Source organism: Podarcis filfolensis (genome assembly GCF_964270895.1).
Source record: "Podarcis filfolensis genome assembly, chromosome: 4".
Taxonomy (NCBI): Eukaryota; Metazoa; Chordata; class Lepidosauria; order Squamata; family Lacertidae; genus Podarcis; species Podarcis filfolensis.
This window is the reverse complement of record NC_139607.1, coordinates 70,886,255-70,905,455: the sequence shown is the minus strand read 5'-3', so window position 1 is coordinate 70,905,455 and position 19,201 is coordinate 70,886,255. Positions and strand designations below refer to the sequence as shown.

The window sequence follows — 19,201 nt, the reverse complement described above, 5'->3', positions numbered from 1 at the left end:
ATCATATAGACAGTGCTTTTTTTCCTATTAAAAAATGTTTAGGGGTACTCTCATTTTGACTCAAGAAAAATCACCATTTTATTGTTCAAATCGGGGAAAATAAATACAGTAAAGTGACGAAAGTACAAAGAACATGCATTGCGCCAGGAAAGGAAATGAAGCCGCCATCGGAGGTGGTAACAACGAAACTGACCAATCACCGTGCTAGATTCCAACTCCTACTTCACACATGAAACGCTTGCTTCCATCTGAGACTCGGGAAACACTGTGACAGAAAATGAGGCTGCCATCAGGAGTAGCAATGGAACTGACAATTCAATATGCTAGAGAAGAAACTAAATAATAATAATTTTTTTAATAAAAGTTTCTTCTCCCATTAAATTCACAAAATGTTTAGGGGTATGCGTACCCCTACGCCCCCCCCCAAGCACTGCATATAGATATGCAGATGTACAAACACCTGCTCCTCAATAACAGCCACTCACCAAAAACATCCATACCACATATGAGAAATCACCCACCTAAAAATAAAAATCTGATAAGAAGCTTCCAAAACAGCAGTGACTGGATGTATAATGATTTCCTTTTATGTACTGGATTTTCTGTGGTAAGAGGAAATCCAGATTAAATATTAAAGCACCATAGCTAAAGGCCCACTTCTTCAGATACACTTTTCAGAATTTTAATGATGTAAACATTCATGTTCTTAGTATTTTTAGTGCAAGCTGATAACAAGCCACATCATGCTAGGAGAAAACCAGTGATTGCGTCTTCATCCAAAGCTTGATCAGTCTTAATATATTTGTGGCCAACTTATTGTGGGGCAGACCACTTTAACTGCCATAGCCTTTGAAATATACTTGGAGTTGCGTAGTGATTTCATGCTCTTTATTGCAGCTCGTGAAACAGTGAGTGAATTTCCCCCCAAACCTCTGGCTTTATATACATTAGTTACACAATGGGTCCCATCTGATTGGCTGATTCTGCTTCCCTCCTGGAGCCTGATTGGGCTGCTCCCGCAGGCCAATCAGTTGTTACATTCTGGGATCCTTCCTGCCTATTGTTCTAGGATCCAAGCTTAGTACAAAACACCCTTCTTCAAAGAATCATGGGAATGGTGGTTCATTGAAATACTGAGAATTCTCAGGGGTTCTCCCATTCCCTCTGAACTACAACCAAAGTTTTCTGGGAAGATGGGATGGCTGTTAAAACTAATGTTTTAGAGAAGCTACACCCTTGCATCCCTCCAGATATTACAACTTCCATTGGCCACAAGCTAACATGACCAATGAACGAAGTTGTAGTCCAACAGCACCTTGAGTGTTATAGATTCTCCATCCCTGCCTTGATGGATCTATGTGGTTTCCAGTGTGGGAACATCTTGCAGATAGGGAGCTCCATATTCATAATTCAAGACATAGACAAATTCGAGGAGGAGAGGGCTATTGATGGCTCCTAGCCATGATGGCTGTGTTCTGTCTCCATGGTGGGAGGGAGACAGTAATGTTTCTGAATACCAGTTGCTGGAATTCAGCTTTTCTGCTCAAATACCCACATGCAGGTTTCTTATGGGCTTCTGTGAGAACAGGATGTTGGACTAGATGGGTTGTTGACCTGATCCAGTGGGCTTTTCCTATGTTCTTACATGTTCCCAAGCCATTTTAATTGGGGGTTCCATTGTGTATGGAAGCCCCAGGAAGGAAAAAAGCTGCGTTTGAATGTGGCTCATCTGTCCTTCCAATTCAGTGCCTTCAAATCTCTTGGAAAAGGCTCACTGGCTAAAGCAATGCTTTTAAGACCATTGGCCCCACCTCCCCAGCACAACTGGCTAACAAAAATGAGCATTAAGTGCTTTTAGTATGAAGCTTGCTGTTAATGAATGAAAAGGTAAATGTTATTGCAGGGATTCTATTACCTTAGTGCTTTTCCATAGCACTAAATGTCTTGCTTCTGAAAGCACTTTCTTGCAGTTTCCAAGTTTTCAAGGGTGGAGCGGGCAGTCTTCTACTAGCTGTGAAATCAAACCTAGTCTTAATACATGCATTAATATTTGATGTGGAACTTGAACCTCCGGATTTAGAAAATAAATGTACTGGTGAAAGTAATTATGGCATGCCTGCCCTAAACACATTTACTTAGAGCATGAGTGAGATACAGATCGAATTGGGGGCAAGAATGGATCCCTCCATAAGCATGGAAGCACACCAATGGTTTTGTTATAGCATATGACTTGTTATCAGTTTACAGTAAAATGCAGACAACATTCTTGTTTCTGTTATTAACTGACTGATAAGAACAGCTGAAAAAATGGGCTTTTAATTATGACTCACCTAATGGCCCTTGGATGTTGTTGCTCTCCATCTCCTATCATCTCCATTCAGCATAGCCAGTGGTCAAAGATGATGGGATTTGTAGTCCAACAACATTTGGAGGGCCACAGAATCACCACCCCTGACTCAACAAACAAACAAACAAACAAACAAGGCAGGCCAGAGTGTTTTCTAATAAATTTATTGTGGCATAATCTTCCATAGATTAGAACCCACAGATCAGATACATGAGGCGTCACCCTCTATTATTTCTCTTTCTCTCTCTCTCTCTCTCTCTCTCTCTCTCAGTGTGTGTGTTACATATAGAGACAAAGAGAGAATGGAACTAAATGGCCATGAAATGGGGGGGGGGGAATCTCTGAAAATTCTTTTTAAAGTAATGGGATTCTGCAGCCCACCACTAACTGGGGATAACGCTATTGTTCTAGCTTTGTTTCTGAAGAAGTGAACTATGGTTCACAAAAGATGGTGCCCACAATAAATACGTTGTTCTTTATGGTGCCACAATTTTAAAAAAAATATTATTTTTTGCTGTTTTTGCTGCAGAAGTTTTCTGCCCTGGAAGCTGATTTCACAACAACACAAACCCTGAGAAATGGGTTTATAACAACATAATAAAATTTGGGCTTGTCATATGTATATTATTGTTGAGAGAGAGCGAGATGATGGGGCACTTGTAAATCTTCATTTGTGTTGGCTGTGCTCAAGTCTGGGATGTATGGAGTGTAAGGGAGGGGTAGTACTTCTGGTGGGTGACACGCCATGTTCCTGCTGGGGTAGTTTGGTGCCCACTCAGCTCTCACCTGTGCTCCTAGAAACTGTCAGCATGTGACAGCAGCCACACCCCCCCAGGAAATGGCTTCAACTGGCTGGCTAAACAAGATGAGGGTAGCTGATGGGTCTCAACCCCTTAGTGAATTAGAGACTTCCTCTGCATGTGAAGACAGGTTCTAGCAGACGAGACCAATAGTGGGTCCAACGGTCAAGAAAGTGGTTTCTGCACATGCTGTAGAAGGAAGTGAGGGGCTCATGTGGCTTGTCACCTTGGGAAGGTAGCCCATCTAGGAGAAGGAAAACTCTGATCCTAAACCTCTGCTGCCTTGCAGGATGTCTTTGAGACAAAAAAAGGCTAAAGCATAAACCCTACACAAATCTGGAATAGAGTTCCTAAGACAGTTGGATGGTGCCTTGTACGCCTCCTTCCAGCCAAGCTGATGCCCAGTATATCACTCTGCTTTACTTTGGACTACGCCAGCAAGACCAAGACTTGGGCAGCCTTGACCACCAATGTTTAAGAAGGCGGTTACTGCAGGAGCTGTAGAGGGAAACGCAAGGCAGATGGGGCTCATCAACCTAGGAAAGCCGTCCATCTAGGATAAGGAAAACTCTAATCCTATACCTCTGCCACCCTGTGGCTATACTCATTCATGAGAAAGGCAATGTCTGTTAAATGTGACATCAAATTTCTTCACCAGCCCCGCTCACTGTATTTGTATACAATCAGGTCTACAGCAGGCATGCTGCTACTTGTGAAATCACAATGCCACAAAATAGACAAGAAGGCATTGCCTATTGAAGCCTTCATCTGAAAGCTTGTAAACTACAGTATATTGCTGTAGTAACTATATATCCATGTGTACACACACAACACATTTCTGGCATAAGAATATATTTCCCAATCCAGCAAAAGGGGTCACTGTGCGTCAACATATGCCCATGCAATGGTCTTCAAGGTGCCTCACTTTCCCAAATGATGGGTGCTGTCACACCACGCACACTGAATAAATGTGGAGCTTGTGTCCCAGGAACAGAAATGTAGGATCCAGCCAAATCTCTAAGTCGCTTATGCACACCCATGGAAAACATTAAGTGCTGGAATGTGAATATTTTGTCAGTTTTAAACTATGTTGCATTATACACTCAGTCCAAAGTTCTCAGTCTGAGATGTGATAAGAAATACTAGATATCAACAGGGTTCAAATAACTGGCACTAAATAACTGGCAAATAAAAGCAAGTCACTTCCTCCTTTTGTCACTGTGCGTAGTGCTGTAATAAGGTGCTTTTGTTGCTGTTTGTTCTTGGGAAACCACTCCCCACTCATTCACACCCATGGGTGTAGAAAGAGGGGAGGGGGGCCAAGTAAATAAATAAAAATACTTAACTAAATGTAGAAAGATTTTGACAGATTTTTCTGAGCACTTGGGGTCAAAAGAAAGTAATTTTAAAAAAAACCAATGCTGGGCAGAGCCAGATGGACGACAATGACAGGTGGGTGTCTTGCCCCCACAACATATATTCTGGCTACACCGATCCTCACACTATTTGTTCATTCCCTCACATGCACAACAATTATCTCTCCGTGCTTTCGTTTTCTCTTTCTCACGCACCTCATCTTTCTATTCATATTTATACACAAGGTGGGGAGGAGAATGCTAAAGAAGGGAGGCTGCAGGCTGTATGGACCAATGGTCTGATGTGATTTGGGCTGCTTTCTATATTCCTGTTCGGTTAGTGGAGATTGGTGTACTAAAAGATGGGCCACAGCCATGAAGAACACACACTTGCCATTTGCTACATGCACAAGTCTGTTCCCCACATATTGGCTGTTGCCTGCATCAGACGCACAACGCATGCAGGGAAGAGCTGGCTGAGCATGCCTAGTAGGGATTGCTTTCCTTTTATTCCTTCACTGATAAGGCTGTGTACACACTTCTGTTTACTCTGCACCCAGTGCACTCACAGCACTGGTGTGGACAGACAGCAGGTGACTTGGAGGCACATACAACCATACTGCGGTTTCCGTACAGCGTTTCTGTACGCTCTGGCTTCCGTCACTGTTAAGTTGTGGGCGAACATAGCAGACGACACAGCGATTTCTCCAGAGCAGCTCTTTATTTGTAAGCTGGAACAGAACTGAACAGCAAACAGCTCAGCTGGCCTGCTTTTATAGGCAGCCGGCTGTCAACATTGTAGCAACAACAACCCAGGGTTTCCCACCTAAAATAACTGACGTGGACCTGAGTGAAAACTATCTACAGTATCCCCCTGCTGGCCCAGGGTGAGAACTTCAGTACATAACAGTCACGGTATCCCGTTGCGCCAGAAGCTGTTTAATCAGGCTGGCCACATGACCCGGAAAGCTGCCTGTGGACAAATGCCGGCTTCCTTGGCCTGAAAGCGAGATGAGCACTGCAACCCCATAGTCGCCTTTGACTGGACTTAACCCTCCAGGGGTCCTTTACCTTTTTAGCTTACTGAAGTGTACAATAATGTGAAAATGTGATTGGAAATGCAGTGGGTGAGGGGGAACACAGCCTTGCTGCCTTTTGAGCTGGTAATCCAAACATTGCCCAAGAGCCTCTCCTTGCAAAGAGAGGAGGAGAGTGTAATGAACAAAAATCTGCCCTTATTCCCTTATGGAGAACACAAGAGCCCTTACAGAGTCCTTTGTAGGTTCTCCATCAGTTGGAGAAAATAACAGAGGCCAACCAGAGAATACTGAGAAGCAAAGCAGCTTGTAAGCTTGATCTTTATTGAAATGTTGCAACAGGGTGCTCCCCTCACAAGCAGGAAAGGAGGAGGACCCTGAACAAAGGTGTGCCTGCCCTTATATAGACATTTTAAATTGCCTACCCTGAAGTCCAAAACCACCCCCTGAAACATCATACATACATCACAGAAGGGGTGTAGCTCAAGACCACCCCCCAGATACATCATACCTACATCACAGAAAGGGCAGTCTACAACAGAAATCTGAGTGTGTTGTTTATTTCCTGTCTGGCAGACCTGTTAATGGTCACTTGATTGGATACCCTGGGGAGCCTGGCCAGTCTTTTGTAATGACAAATACTTAGTTCCTGAGCCAGGTCACAGGCTCACCCTATTTATACACAGCCATACCCGTAAGACAGGATTTGTGAACGAATGGGGAGGCTTTTCCATTTTCCTTCTACCTTGCAGAGAAATATTTGAGGTCAGTTTGGGAGGCACAAAATGGTTTCAGGACTTTTTCTGTGGGGTTTCAGACATGTGGTTTATATATGCAGTTATGAATATATATATATATATATATATATATATATATATATATGACCTTAAATTTTTTATTTCAAGGGCATGAGCGTTGCCAGGATTTATGTTGTAGGGGAGGGCAAAACCTCAGCTAGTTATTTTTTATTGATTTACTTGATCTGGGGGGGGGGGAGCTGCCTCCCCTTGGCTACACCCATGGAGGAGGAAGAAAGCAACCTTTAACTACTGCATCCTGTTTGGGCTTTAAGAACAGGAATCAAGCCTTCCCATCCTGCTCATCACAGTGCATTAGTGTCATTATGGGCTGCAGCTTAGTACTGATTGCATCTGGAAACATTTCTCCGGAGCTTTAGGAATGTATTCTGCTTCCGTTAAATTTATCCAGTAAGTAAATAGTGTTTATTCTGAAGTCAAAGCAATCCGCTGGTTACAGGTGGTACCGCAACAGCACCTATGCCTCTGCTCTCATTTAGAACTGGAAATTAGTCCCACTGATTTCATTCACTTCTAAGTAACTGTCTTTAGATCACAGCTAGTGAATTAGTCTGAGATACAGCTTAAAGACGGCTTGGACTTGGGGCCAAACATGATGTGACAACTGAATGCATTTTTGCATCTAAAGGGCAGGTTTTAATGCACTTGCATTATGAAGGTGTGGTAGTTAGCAGAATGGGTCTGGAGAAGAATTCCATTCCTTGTTGCAGTTTGGGGGGGGGGCTGTTCCAAAGATGGTTTTTGCTTTTGAGTGGAATCTCCCACTGGGTCCAATCCTGATCACTCCTCATAGTTGCTGCTTAACGTTTTTAACAGAACGACACAACATCACAGTCAACATAATGTGTGTAGTTTGGCCCTTTCTGTAATTATTTTGAATGACTGCCACCCAAACATCCCTGTGGATATTTCGACTGAGCAGGAATCTTCAAATTTGAATTCACCTTCAGTTTCAAATTAGGTAAAATTTAGTGAATGCCAACTCTATTTTTCTTTGGGAAAAGCTAAAAGCCCCTCCTTTTTTTTAATATAATCCAGGTTTCTGTGTTTGCACAGCTTGTACAACTGCCATATGATTTCACAGTTTTATCTGTTATTGCAGAATGCTTTCAGTTAGTGTAAAGGAAATGTACGACTAAAAAGTAAATATGTTTTCATGGCTGCTTTATGAACTCAAAACCGGATTTTTCTGTTTGGATTGCAGCAGTGCTATTGACTTTGAAAGCGCCTGAAGTAAAAAGGAGTTGAGTATGTAGCCTCTTTAAGATGGAACAAGGGCTAAGCAGCTGTCATTAAAGGTCAGAGAAGTAGTTAATAGCTGATTGATAACAAGGAAATGACAAACCTAGACAGCATCTTAAAAAGCAGAGACATCACCTTGCCAACAAAGGTCCGTATAGTTAAAGCTGTGGTTTTCCCAGTAGTGATGTATAGAAGTGAGAGCTGGACCATTAAGAAGGCTGATCGCCGAAGAATTTATGCTTTTGAATTATGGTGCTGGAGGAGACTCTTGAGAGTCCCATGGACTGCAAGAAGATCAAACCTATCCATTCTTAAGGAAATCAGCCCTGAGTGCTCACTGGAAGGACAGATCCTGAAGCTGAGACTCCAACATTTTGGCCACCTCATGAGAAGAGAAGACTCCCTGGAAAAGACCCTGATGTTGGGAAAGATGGAGGGCACAAGGAGAAGGGGACGACAGAGGACGAGATGGTTGGACAGTGTTCTCGAAGCTATCAGCATGAGTTTGACCAAACTGCAGGAGGCAGTGGAAGACAGGAGTGCCTGGCGTGCTCTGGTCCATGGGGTCACAAAGAGTTGGACACGACTAAACGACTAAACAACAACAACAACAACAAGGAAATGTGGAGCATAAGCTCCCCAATAAAGCAGGAGAGGGTACCTGCTACAACACTGTATGCCTTCATAGCGGCCCGGCCTGAAAACTGTCATTGGCATTTTTTGTGCCACAGGGATCATTGTCCTTTGGGCACTATGCATTTGGGAGCTCCTTATCAGGTTTGCATCAGGTAAATAAAGAACTCTCTGTAAGTTTCAGTTTACCTACCTGATTTAAGATAAGAATTGTGAGCTCATGGCGAGTAGTACTGGCTGTTAAATCAGAAGTGTGTTGCGGAAGCATTTTTTATTATTATTTGAATTAACTTATGTATGTAACAGGATGTTCTACACAGTGTGCTGGCTAGCTTGGATGGATTTAATTTATCTGATCAACAGATGGCTCCTAACTATGTTTCTTTGGAAGTGTGCCCTGCAGTGTTCCACAGAGCCTATGAAGTACTGTTGTGAGTTGGCAGGTTATGTGTGTGCAGGTTAGGCTGCATGAGGCTCGAATCCCTTCTAATTCCTGGATCCAGCAAGGGTTAACATCTAATGGACGATTCCATTGTTGAATTAGCCAGGAAAGGGCCATAGTTACCGCCTAAGTACAGTCTTTAGTCTAACAGAGGAAGCTGCTCTGTGCCAGAGGGCACATGGGTGTCGTCCTCTCTCACCTGGCTGGCGCTGAGAAAGGTAAATCCAGAGTTGTGAGAGAGAGCTGGGCTAGAAGCAGGCAGAAATCAGAAAACAGAGCCATGCTTGACTTCTGCTTGAAGACAAGGTTGTGACTATGGGAGAAGCAAGACCTTCTTGACAGGGTGTTAATGCTGTGAGCCCTTCCACCGCAGGCTCAGGTTGTATATATGTGTAAATAAACCATATATCATAAAGACACCACAGTCTCTGCTGTCCCTTACTCCAAGAAAACCGAACCCTGGGTTAGTGCCTGGAACCACTGCTGCTCAGAAGTTGGGGTGGCACAAAACTGTATGTTTAGGATGGCAGACTCAGCAATTTGCTTGTTAGAATGTCCATTTACTTTTTTTCAGTTAGTCTTAGGCTTTTATACAAGGTTAACTGCCTATGGCATCTGGAAGGATTGCTGTATATGTTACTGTATCATGAGCTGCAACACTAGATCTACAATACCTGAAAGATTGTTTCACCCTTTATATACCCATTTGATCACTGCACTTTGCCTGTGGGGATCTGATCTTATCAGGAGGCCTGTACCGCACAAAGCAGGAACTGAAGCTTTGGTGTTGTAGCATCTACTCTGTGGATTTCCCGCCTGTTAAATATTAACAGGTGTCATGTCTGCTGTCTTTTCGGTTCCTACTAAAGACTTTCCTCTTCCAACAAGCCTTCTAAGCAGAGATCTTTCATTGTCTGCACCTGGAATGCAATTGATTCAAAGTTGTGTTAAACATGGTTTTTCTTGTTCTGTCACTTGTTTGCTCCCCTGGGCTCCTTTGGGAGGAAGGGATATAAAGTGAATAAATGAATGAATGGATATAACATAATGCATACTTTGTTATGCATATTTGAACTGTGTTGTGTATATTTGATAGTTGCTATAAAGTTTCTAATGGATGCTGTGCTATATTTTGATGTTATCGCATTAATGTGTTTTTATACTTACGTACATCACCTTGATAATAATAATAATAAATTATTATTATTATTATTATTATTATTATTATTATTATTATTATTATTTATACCCCACCCATCTGGGCGGCTTCCAACAAAAGATTAAAAATACATTAAAACATCACTTATTAAAAACTTCCCTAATCAGGGCTGCCTTCAGATGTCTTCTAAACATCAGATAGTTGATAATTTCTTTGACATCTGATGTCAAAGAAATAACTACCTATTGTAGTTGGTGACATATAAATATTTCTATAAACAGGTACAAAAATACCTGTAGTTTAACCCATGCATATACTTGAAAAACGCAACTGTACAAAATACAGAAGTATTAGGATATAACTATCCTTGAAATCCAATATTCTTACTGTTTCTGCCAAAAGTGATTGCAACCAGCCATGGCAACATTATAGTAGAATGAACACCAGTAGGAACATTGTGGCTGAATGAATTGAGATACAGAGCTGGATCTGGGAGAGCTGGAGTCAAGGGTGTTGCCAGTCCAGAGGACCTGAGCCTTAAGCTTTCTGTGCTCTACCCCTGATCTCCTGCCTCTTCCTTCCTTGTAAAAAAAAAATAATTACATTGATTACTGCACAACCAGGCACACAGCAATTTGCCACAGGGCACTGTATTGGTTCTATCCGGTGGTTAGAGTGTCAAAGTGGGACCTGGAGGGAATAGGGGTTGTAGGCAATGCTAGTTCTACTCGGGGTAGGCCAGTTGAAATTAATTAACATGCCTAAGGGCCATTCATTTCAATGGGTCTGCTCTGAGCAGAACTTAGTTGGATACAACCCCAGGGTTCAAATGGACACTCGTCCACAAAGCTCTCTAGGTGACCCAGAATCTCAGTCTAACCCACCTCAGAGGAGTTTTTGTGAAGATAAAATGGGGGAGAGGGACCGCCATGTTTGTATGCCACCTTGAGCAACTTGGAGAAAAGGTGGGCTATAAATGTAAAAAATATAAATAATTACATACATATATAAATGCAACACAATAGGAATTCTGTACACACAGTGAGACTTCGCATTCCTCTCTTCCTCCCAACCTCCTCCAAAAGTTGCCGCAAAGGTCTGGCAACCCCCTAGAGCAGATTATGAGGATGAGGAGAGGAGGGGAAAGATCCACTGTGCAAGTGGAAGTCTGCTATGTGAGCAGCTTTGTACACATATATTTATGCACCTTTGTGTCCCAGCTCAGGCCTGGGCCCCTAGTTCTTTAAGTACCTAGCAACTCCCATGGCTCAGTTTATATTCAGTCTCTCTCATGGACTCATTCAGTGATTCTGTGGACATCTCTGTCCTTCAGCCTCTGTTCCCTATTGGAAAACCAACCACATATGTCACATGGCTGTTGCGCTGTCAGAGAAAGATGATAAAGTATTGACTACAATAGTTGCTATGGTGTATGAGAGGCATATTGCCCTTTGATCTTTTACAAGCGTTGAATCAACAGAGCTCTTGATCTGCTGATTATGTTTTTAAAACCATGCTTAGGTGCATTGTAGAATAAGATCAGGCAACTTTCACCACATTACATTAGCAATGTTATGGTGTGGTGATGCAATGGTGGGACATTTTAGACAGGGGGGCTTATGTGGCATCCTTTTCTCATTGCTGTGAGAGCAATAGCCTTGAGACATGGAATGCTCTTATTTCCTGCCATGCCTACAAGTATAATAAAGGATATATATCTTCGTACAATCTTTGCAAGAGCCATTTTCTTTGTTTCATGTTTACATTTTCTTGGAACAGCTACAACACCTCCAGCAGAACCTCCATGCTTTTGCCAAAACAATGGAATCTGTCCAGATCACTTATGCCTTTGTCCAGAGGAATGGATAGGCTACCACTGTGAGATAGGTCAGTAAAGTCAGTCTACTCTTTCATCAGTTAATGCAGTTTTTGCATATTGGGAGCAAATGAGCAGAAGTTACTTGGTGCAGTTTAGCAAAAGGTCTTCTCTTACCACTGAACACTTGTGTCTGATGATACCAGGCATGTTAAAAAGGGTGCATTTCTATTCCCATTTACCTGGGAATAAGCACAACTGAACTCAGTGGGACTTATTTCTGAGAAGACATGTATAGGAATGTGTTGTTCCATTGGATTCTGTATGATTGGTGCCATATTTAACTCTGGTTATGGTTCCTTCAGCTGAAGTATTAGTAGGTACTTACAATCTGTGAGCCTGGCATGCTCTGGTCAATGGGGTCACGAAGAGTCGGACACGACTAAATGACTAAACAACAACAACAACAATCTGTGATGTGGGTGCACGCCATATTGGTAGCTTCCACTGCATGTGTAGATACCAGTGGCCCAGTTTAAACATGATGCCTACCGTGTGGAACTCCACAAGACTGGAGGGCTGTAGCACAATGGCAGAAGAAATGATTTGCACACATGAGGTCACAGATTCAATCACTGACGTCTCCTCTCCAGCTAGGCCTGGAAAAGACTCCTGTCTGAAAGTCTGATGGGGCACCTGCCGATCAGTGTAGACAAGACTGAGCTAGATGAACCAATTGCCTGACTCAATATAAAGCAACTTCCTATGTGTATTTATTTTGTTCCATACACCTCACATTACATGTGTCTGTTTTGGTTCTTTTCTTTCTTTTTACAAAGTAATAATCATAAATAAATAAGAATAAAAATGTGCACCCCACCACCGAGACCATTCCCTTCTAAGTATCCAACTTCCCAAAATTTCAACACCTCTTGCAATGGTTTGACCCCTTTCCATTTTAACAGTACAAATTCTACAAACACCTTCCATATCTCCTCAAAATCCTTCTCCTGCAAATTCCCCATCTTACTTTAATGGCACATGTTAATTTATCATTAATAGGTATATCCCACACCTTTTTATACCATTCTTCCATTTTATATTCTGCTTGCCCCTTCCACTTCCTAGCTATAATAATTTGTGCAGCTGTCAATAAATTTGTGAACCATTTGCTTCTTGCTATTGCTAATGACAGTATGATGCTTGGGAAAATTCATTTTCCAATGAGTGGGATGGTTAAATGGTGCACAGCTTAGCCTAGAATAGGAATAAATGGCCACAGCAGAAAAGCATTTCAAAATTGCATTAGAGAGCTTTTGTGTGTGTGCTACATTAGATGACCAAACTCCCATTTCCTTGTGTGTGCCTTTCTGGAAGTGATTTACTGTGAACTATCGTTAAATGAAATCATTGCAAATGAAATTGCTAATACTGTACGTATCCTAGAAAATGTTATCCCTAGTAAGTGGTTTCTTTTTCCTGTAAATGAGGCAGGTGTTTGATGTAGTTTGTGGCTTTACAAATAGCTATAATTACTGGTGGGGTCTTGAACTTGCATCATCTACAAATGTGGATGAAGGGACTCCTCTTTCTCACACAGGCTGTATTCTTCAAAGCACTTGCTCCAAAATAGTTCTGGAGTAGCCCCACTTGTTACAGCTAAGATAGGTACACAGGAAACTGGCTTATGAATGAAAAAGTCCATATAGTCCAGGATTGTCTTACTAGCACCATGTCCCCAGCAAGGGCCTTCAAGTGCATTTCCCTGGCTAGAATGTACCTTAACTCTGACAAAGCCTCTTCCTTGCCTGAATACACATAGCTGGAATGCCGCCTACTGTACAAACCTAAGAGTCATCTATTGGTCTCTGCCCAATTTTTGTCCCTTGTTCTGCCCACTTTTGCTTTTGACCCCACCCACCACTGGCATGTGGCCCCCAGAAGGTCACCCATGAGGGAATATGGCCCTCAGACCAAAAAGCTCACCCACCCCTGATCTCCAGTACCTCAAGGAACCTTGAGCTCTGTAGTGTTCTTTGAGAATGACATTCCTGCAAATTTGCTCCATCCCTGACAGCGGCATAGCTAGCTGCTCGGGCACGTGGGGCTGTGCATGTGCCTGATGGGTGGGGCAAACCGTCCATGGGGTGGGGTGAGCCGTCCACAGGGTGGGGCAATCTGGGCAGGGTGCTCTGCGCAGAGCCGGGGCTTGCATGGAGTCCGCTCTGCCCGCTGCCTATGGGAATGTTCAGAAAGGCAGGAGAGGATATATTGTTTATTAATATCCTTCCTAACTTGTGCTATCAAGTTCCTTTACTTCGCAGAGTTTCATATTCCTCTTTTAAACGCACAGTGGGTAGCTGGTTGCAGGCTTGTGTAAGCCTCTCACTATTAGGTTCCTGGTAACATCCTTTATATCCCTCTTAAAACACTCCACAATCTTGTGTAAAGTATATAAAAGTACAGATAGGTAGCTGTGTTGGTCTGCCATAGTCAAAACAAAAAAATTTTTTTCCTTCCAGTAGCACCTTAAAGACCAACTAAGTTAGTTCTTGGTATGAGCTTTCGTGTGCATGCACACTTCTTCAGATACCTGAAGAAGTATCTGAAGAAGTGTGCATGCACACGAAAGCTCATACCAAGAACTAACTTAGTTGGTCTTTAAGGTGCTACTGGAAGGAAAAAATTTTTTTTTATATAAAAGTAGTTTACTCACATTCTGTTCTCAGTTGGATCCCAGAAGGCAGGCTTAGTTACAAAGTATATACATGTGGAGCTATCCCATACAGTGGTACCTCTAGTTACAGACTCGATCTGTTTCGGGGTGCCATTTGCACCCTGAAAGGTCTGTAACAAGAGTGGCACGATAGAGTGCATCTGCGCATGTGTGAAGCCCGCAGAACGCTTCTGCACACACACACACACACACACACACACACAGAGCGGAACCCAGAAGTATACACTTTCTGGGTTTGCCGCGTTCCCAAGCCGAAGAGACGCAACATGAACCTAATGCAACACGAGGTATGACTGTATGGGGATAATCCCAGTGTCCTCTGTTGGCAGAGCATCTCTAGCTAAATGCTGCTCCAACGACAGAGGAAGTCAAAGAGAGAGAGAGTGCTTGCTCCAACGACAGAGGAAGTCAAAGAGAGAGAGAGTGCTGCATGCCTTGTCCTTTTTGTTACCTGGACAGGTAAGGTAATGCCCACCTCTAGTCACATACAAAGGAAGTATGTCCCAGCCAGGAGGAAACAGGAAGCTTTTGACTGGCTGGTCCAAACATTCCCCCGCATGTCCACTCTGGGAAACCAGGAATGTTGTACTTGACTGCTACTTACGTATCACATCCCACACTGCCTCCCCCCCCCCAGCTGCAAACACTGTGCCACCTGAAAATGTGGTGTGGGGTTCATGTCCGCCTGCTGCCTCCCCCTCAGCTGCAGGGCGCTGCAGGCACCACGGTAAATTGCCATCCAGTGTACCCCTCCCCCCAAGCTACACTAGTGATCCCTGGTCTGAAGGAGACTGCCTTGGAATTCCTTAATGGGAGGGGGCGCGAAGGTCACCTGGGTCATCCATTGTGGGGGAGCGGACCTGGCCAAATTAGGACTGCTCCAAGTCCTACTTGTTCCATTTCTTCTTCGGGGGTCTGGTGGCAACAAGTGTCACAGGAGCAGAGCACTCCATGTTTTTAATTTTTATCTGAGAAGTATAACTTTAATGTAAGAGTGAAGTACTGAAAGGAGTCCAGGTCCAGATCTGTGGTCCCACCCCCCCATGTTATTGAAAATTGTTCTATATGTTGAAAACACTTTTAACATGGAGATGTTTCCCCCCCGCCTTAACCTCTGTGATGCAAGTACTTACGTAGTCAACTCTTCTCAAGATATTCTAAGCTTTGAGATAATTATCCTTGGTAGGTATGGATATTCCAGGGAAAAGTGTGACAACAACACTGAGAATAGTATGTGTATGTTTTTCCTTCGTTCCTTTTCCTCCTCTGTTTCAGTAAAGTGAGTAATTAGACTTGTGGTCTCAAGCCAACAGATAAAAGTCCCCAAGTGAATGCAGGGACATTACAGTCTATTTGCCAGATACAAATGGCACATGGGATGGTCAGGTAGGCTGATGATTAAGTTTCAACTGGATTTTTTTTTATGCACCATCTTTCACTCATCTTGATTAGAATTTCACAGTGAGAAATGGGCACAATTGAAGCTTAAAGGTGGCTGGAAATTTTAAAATGCAATGCCCAGTTTTTAGCCATGCAAAAATGATGAAATGTTGTAAAATCAATGCCAGGGATAGGGAAATCCAGCCATCCAGATGTTTCTGAATTCCTAACACCCATCTTCCCAGAAGAGAGTCACAGGTTCTGCACTCTGCTATATGTTATATCTAGCAATATTACCTTTAAAAACTCTATCATATGGTAAACCTCCCCCCAAAACATAGCATGCTTATGTCATAATTATGTTACGATTCCTTTCAGCACTGGAAAATTAATGTATAGGATGAGAAGTACACTACAACCAACCTTAATGTTACAGGCTGTAAATATCTGTAGAATTACACAGTTACATAGCAGATCTGAGCACAGTTTGCATAACCTCATAAATGGCAGAATAGCTGAAATAAAGAATGTCCTGAAACAATGAAGGGTTAGTTTGGGAAAAGAGAATGGAATGAGAAATCCTTCACAGAACACTACCAACCCTTTCAGTATATACATTTCTTAGACAGATAAGACGATTAACGCTCATAGGAATGTTGTGAGTACCTTACAGTTAAGTCAACCCTGCATGGAATATGGTACTTTAAATATTTTCCACAATATTTACAGGTGGTGTTCCTAAAGCTACTCGGATGTGCACTAGAAAAAATTGGAATACCTACTCTTGAACCTCCTAATATATTGAATTGCAATGTGACCCTACTTGGCCTCTCTGAAAAGGCCAATATGAAAATCTCAAAGTGATTGAAAGTACTGAGTGGCCATGGGTACTACTTTAAAAAGGACAGCCATCCTCTATTTGAAGGGATATCCAGTCCAAGTCTGGGGTAAGATAAAGACACAAAAGTGCTCTCTGTTAATGGACTGTTCAAAGTTTGAAACAGGCGTTAGTATATATTGGATGAAATCATTTTAACCTGCTATGTACTTAAAAATTCCCATTACTGAGGCTGCACTGCCATCTAGTGAATATTAAATAAACAAGCTGTTTAAAAGCTAGGCTTCTCATTTTTACTGAATTTTCTGCCAAATAAGAATCATAGAATCATAGAACCATAGAGTTGGAAGAGACCACAAGGGCCATCGAGTCCAACCCCCTGCCAAGCAGGAAACACCATCAGAGCACTCCTGACATATGGTTGTCAAGCCTCTACTTAAAGACCTCCAAAGAAGGAGACTCCACCACACTCCTTGGCAACAAATTCCAAGAAGTATTGGGAGAAAAAATGAGGAATAAAATTGCACAGGACTTTGTATATCCTTTTTTAAAATTTGAGGTGTGCCATTGCTCAAACTCAATCAATGTGTTTTTATATTTAAAAAAAACATGTCTGGAAGTGTTCTTAGAACTATGATATGATACATGGGATAATGAATGTGGGAAATATTTGGAATGACTGATGTTGAAGAATAATTACAAATTTTTAAAAGGCACTTATTTCATGAAAAACATGCATTTATTTTACATAGGAAGTAATATTAATTAACTAAAATGTAATAAATGGTCTTCAATCTTTGAACTCATATTTTTTCCTCACAAGAACCCTGTGAAGTAAGTTAGGCTGAGAGAGAAACTGTCCCAAGCTCACTCTCTGAATTTCATGGTGGAGAGAGGATTTGAACTGTGGTCTCCCAGTTGCCCATCTGACACTAAGCCTCTACATCATACTGGTTCTTTGAATGTCATTCAGTTGTGTGAATGGCCTAGGCTCTAGCTCAGGGTCACCAACATTTTTAGACTAGTGGACACATCTCAAATTTTGAGGGAGTGCTGGGGGAACCAACTGCAGAATGGATGCCATGGAATCAGCATGATATAACACAAAATTAGAGAGACAAGCATCTTCTGGCAACCTTCTGGAATATGATCATACATACACTTTTGAAATCATGTCATGTTTGTTAGAATGGGAATTTGTGATTATGAAGAAATATGTAATGTTGATCTTTTTAATTGAAGTGCATTCAAAACTTACATTCACAACTTAATTACTTTTATAGTGACAATCAGTGCAAATGAAGCCCATAAAATCTCTGCTTCTTCCCTGGCAACTTTATTTGCTGCTTTTGCAGAGCTTGCTAGTTTATTAGTACCGAATGTCTTTTTTCTAGGACTTGCGTATAGGTGTGACTATGAATAGCAGTGACCATGCTGAGTTGGTAGGTTGAAGGGTGTGTGGTCAATTTGAGCAAATATTGACACATTGGTGCAATCTCTTTCTTTTCACAATCTGTTTCTTTCATGTTTCATTGTAGCAACTGAAGGATTATCAATTTTCTGTTACTAATAATGGATAACTAGTGAGTAACTAGATATCTGCCTTGTTCAACAAAAGACCTAAGTTCAAGAAGCATAATTAATATTATCTGTGCAGTGTAAAGCCTCATGAACTTTGATATTCCACGCAATGTGAACTTTAGACTGTTTCTTCTTGATGGCCAGGAGAACATATACATCAAGAAAGGCACTCAGGCTATCAGGAATAACATGGAGAATGTAGGCCTTGATCTCCCGAGATCCCTTTCAGCTCTGATTCCATGAGTGTGTATGTGTATATAGGTCCAGCTCTGAGGGTCTTCTGGTGGTTGCCTCACTGTGAGAAGTGAGGTTACACGGAACCAGGCTGAGGGCCTTCTCGGTAGTGGCACCTGCTCTATGGAACACCCTCCCATCAGATGTCAAGGAAATAAACAACTACAGTGGTACCTTGGGTTAAGTACTTAATTCGTTCTGGAGGTTTGTACTTAACCTGAAACTGTTCTTAACCTGAAGCACCACTTTAGCTAATGGGGCTTCCTGCTGCTGCTGCGCCGCCGGAGCACGTTTTCTGTTCTCATCCTGAAGCAAAGTTCTTAACCTGAAGCACTATTTCTGGGTTAGCGGAGTCTGTAACCTGAAGCGTATGTAACCCGAGGTACCACTGTACATTAGTAATGAGGATAATGATGATGTCTCTCATGTGGACAAGTCAGAGAGCAGCCTTTTATTCCTGCACAGCCACGGAGCTTTCCAAATTTACCAGAAGTCAAAGAAACTCCAAAACAAAACCCGAGGTATTATTTCTGGGTTAGCGGAGTCTGTAACCTGAAGCGTATGTAACCCAAGGCACCACTGTACCTGACTTTTAGAAGACATCTGGAGGCAATCCTGTATTGGGAATTTTTAAATATCTAATGTTTTACATTTGACCAAACTGCGGGAGTCAGTGGAAGACAGAAGTGCCTGGCGTGCTCTGGTCCATGGGGTCACGAAGAGTCGGACACGACTAAATGACTAAACAACAACGTTTTACAATTTTTTATGTATTGCAAGCC

At 42.3% G+C, this 19,201-nt stretch overlaps 1 long non-coding RNA gene across 1 annotated transcript; it reads left to right on the top strand.

Moving 5' to 3' along the window:
• The first annotated feature begins 8,260 nt into the window (after nucleotides 1-8,260).
• On the top strand, nucleotides 8,261-16,917 carry LOC310761641. The gene is made up of 3 exons (XR_014547620.1): nucleotides 8,261-8,387; nucleotides 11,613-11,720; nucleotides 16,496-16,917. It is a non-coding gene; the product is annotated as an uncharacterized lncRNA (long non-coding RNA).
• The last annotated feature ends 2,284 nt before the right edge of the window (nucleotides 16,918-19,201 follow it).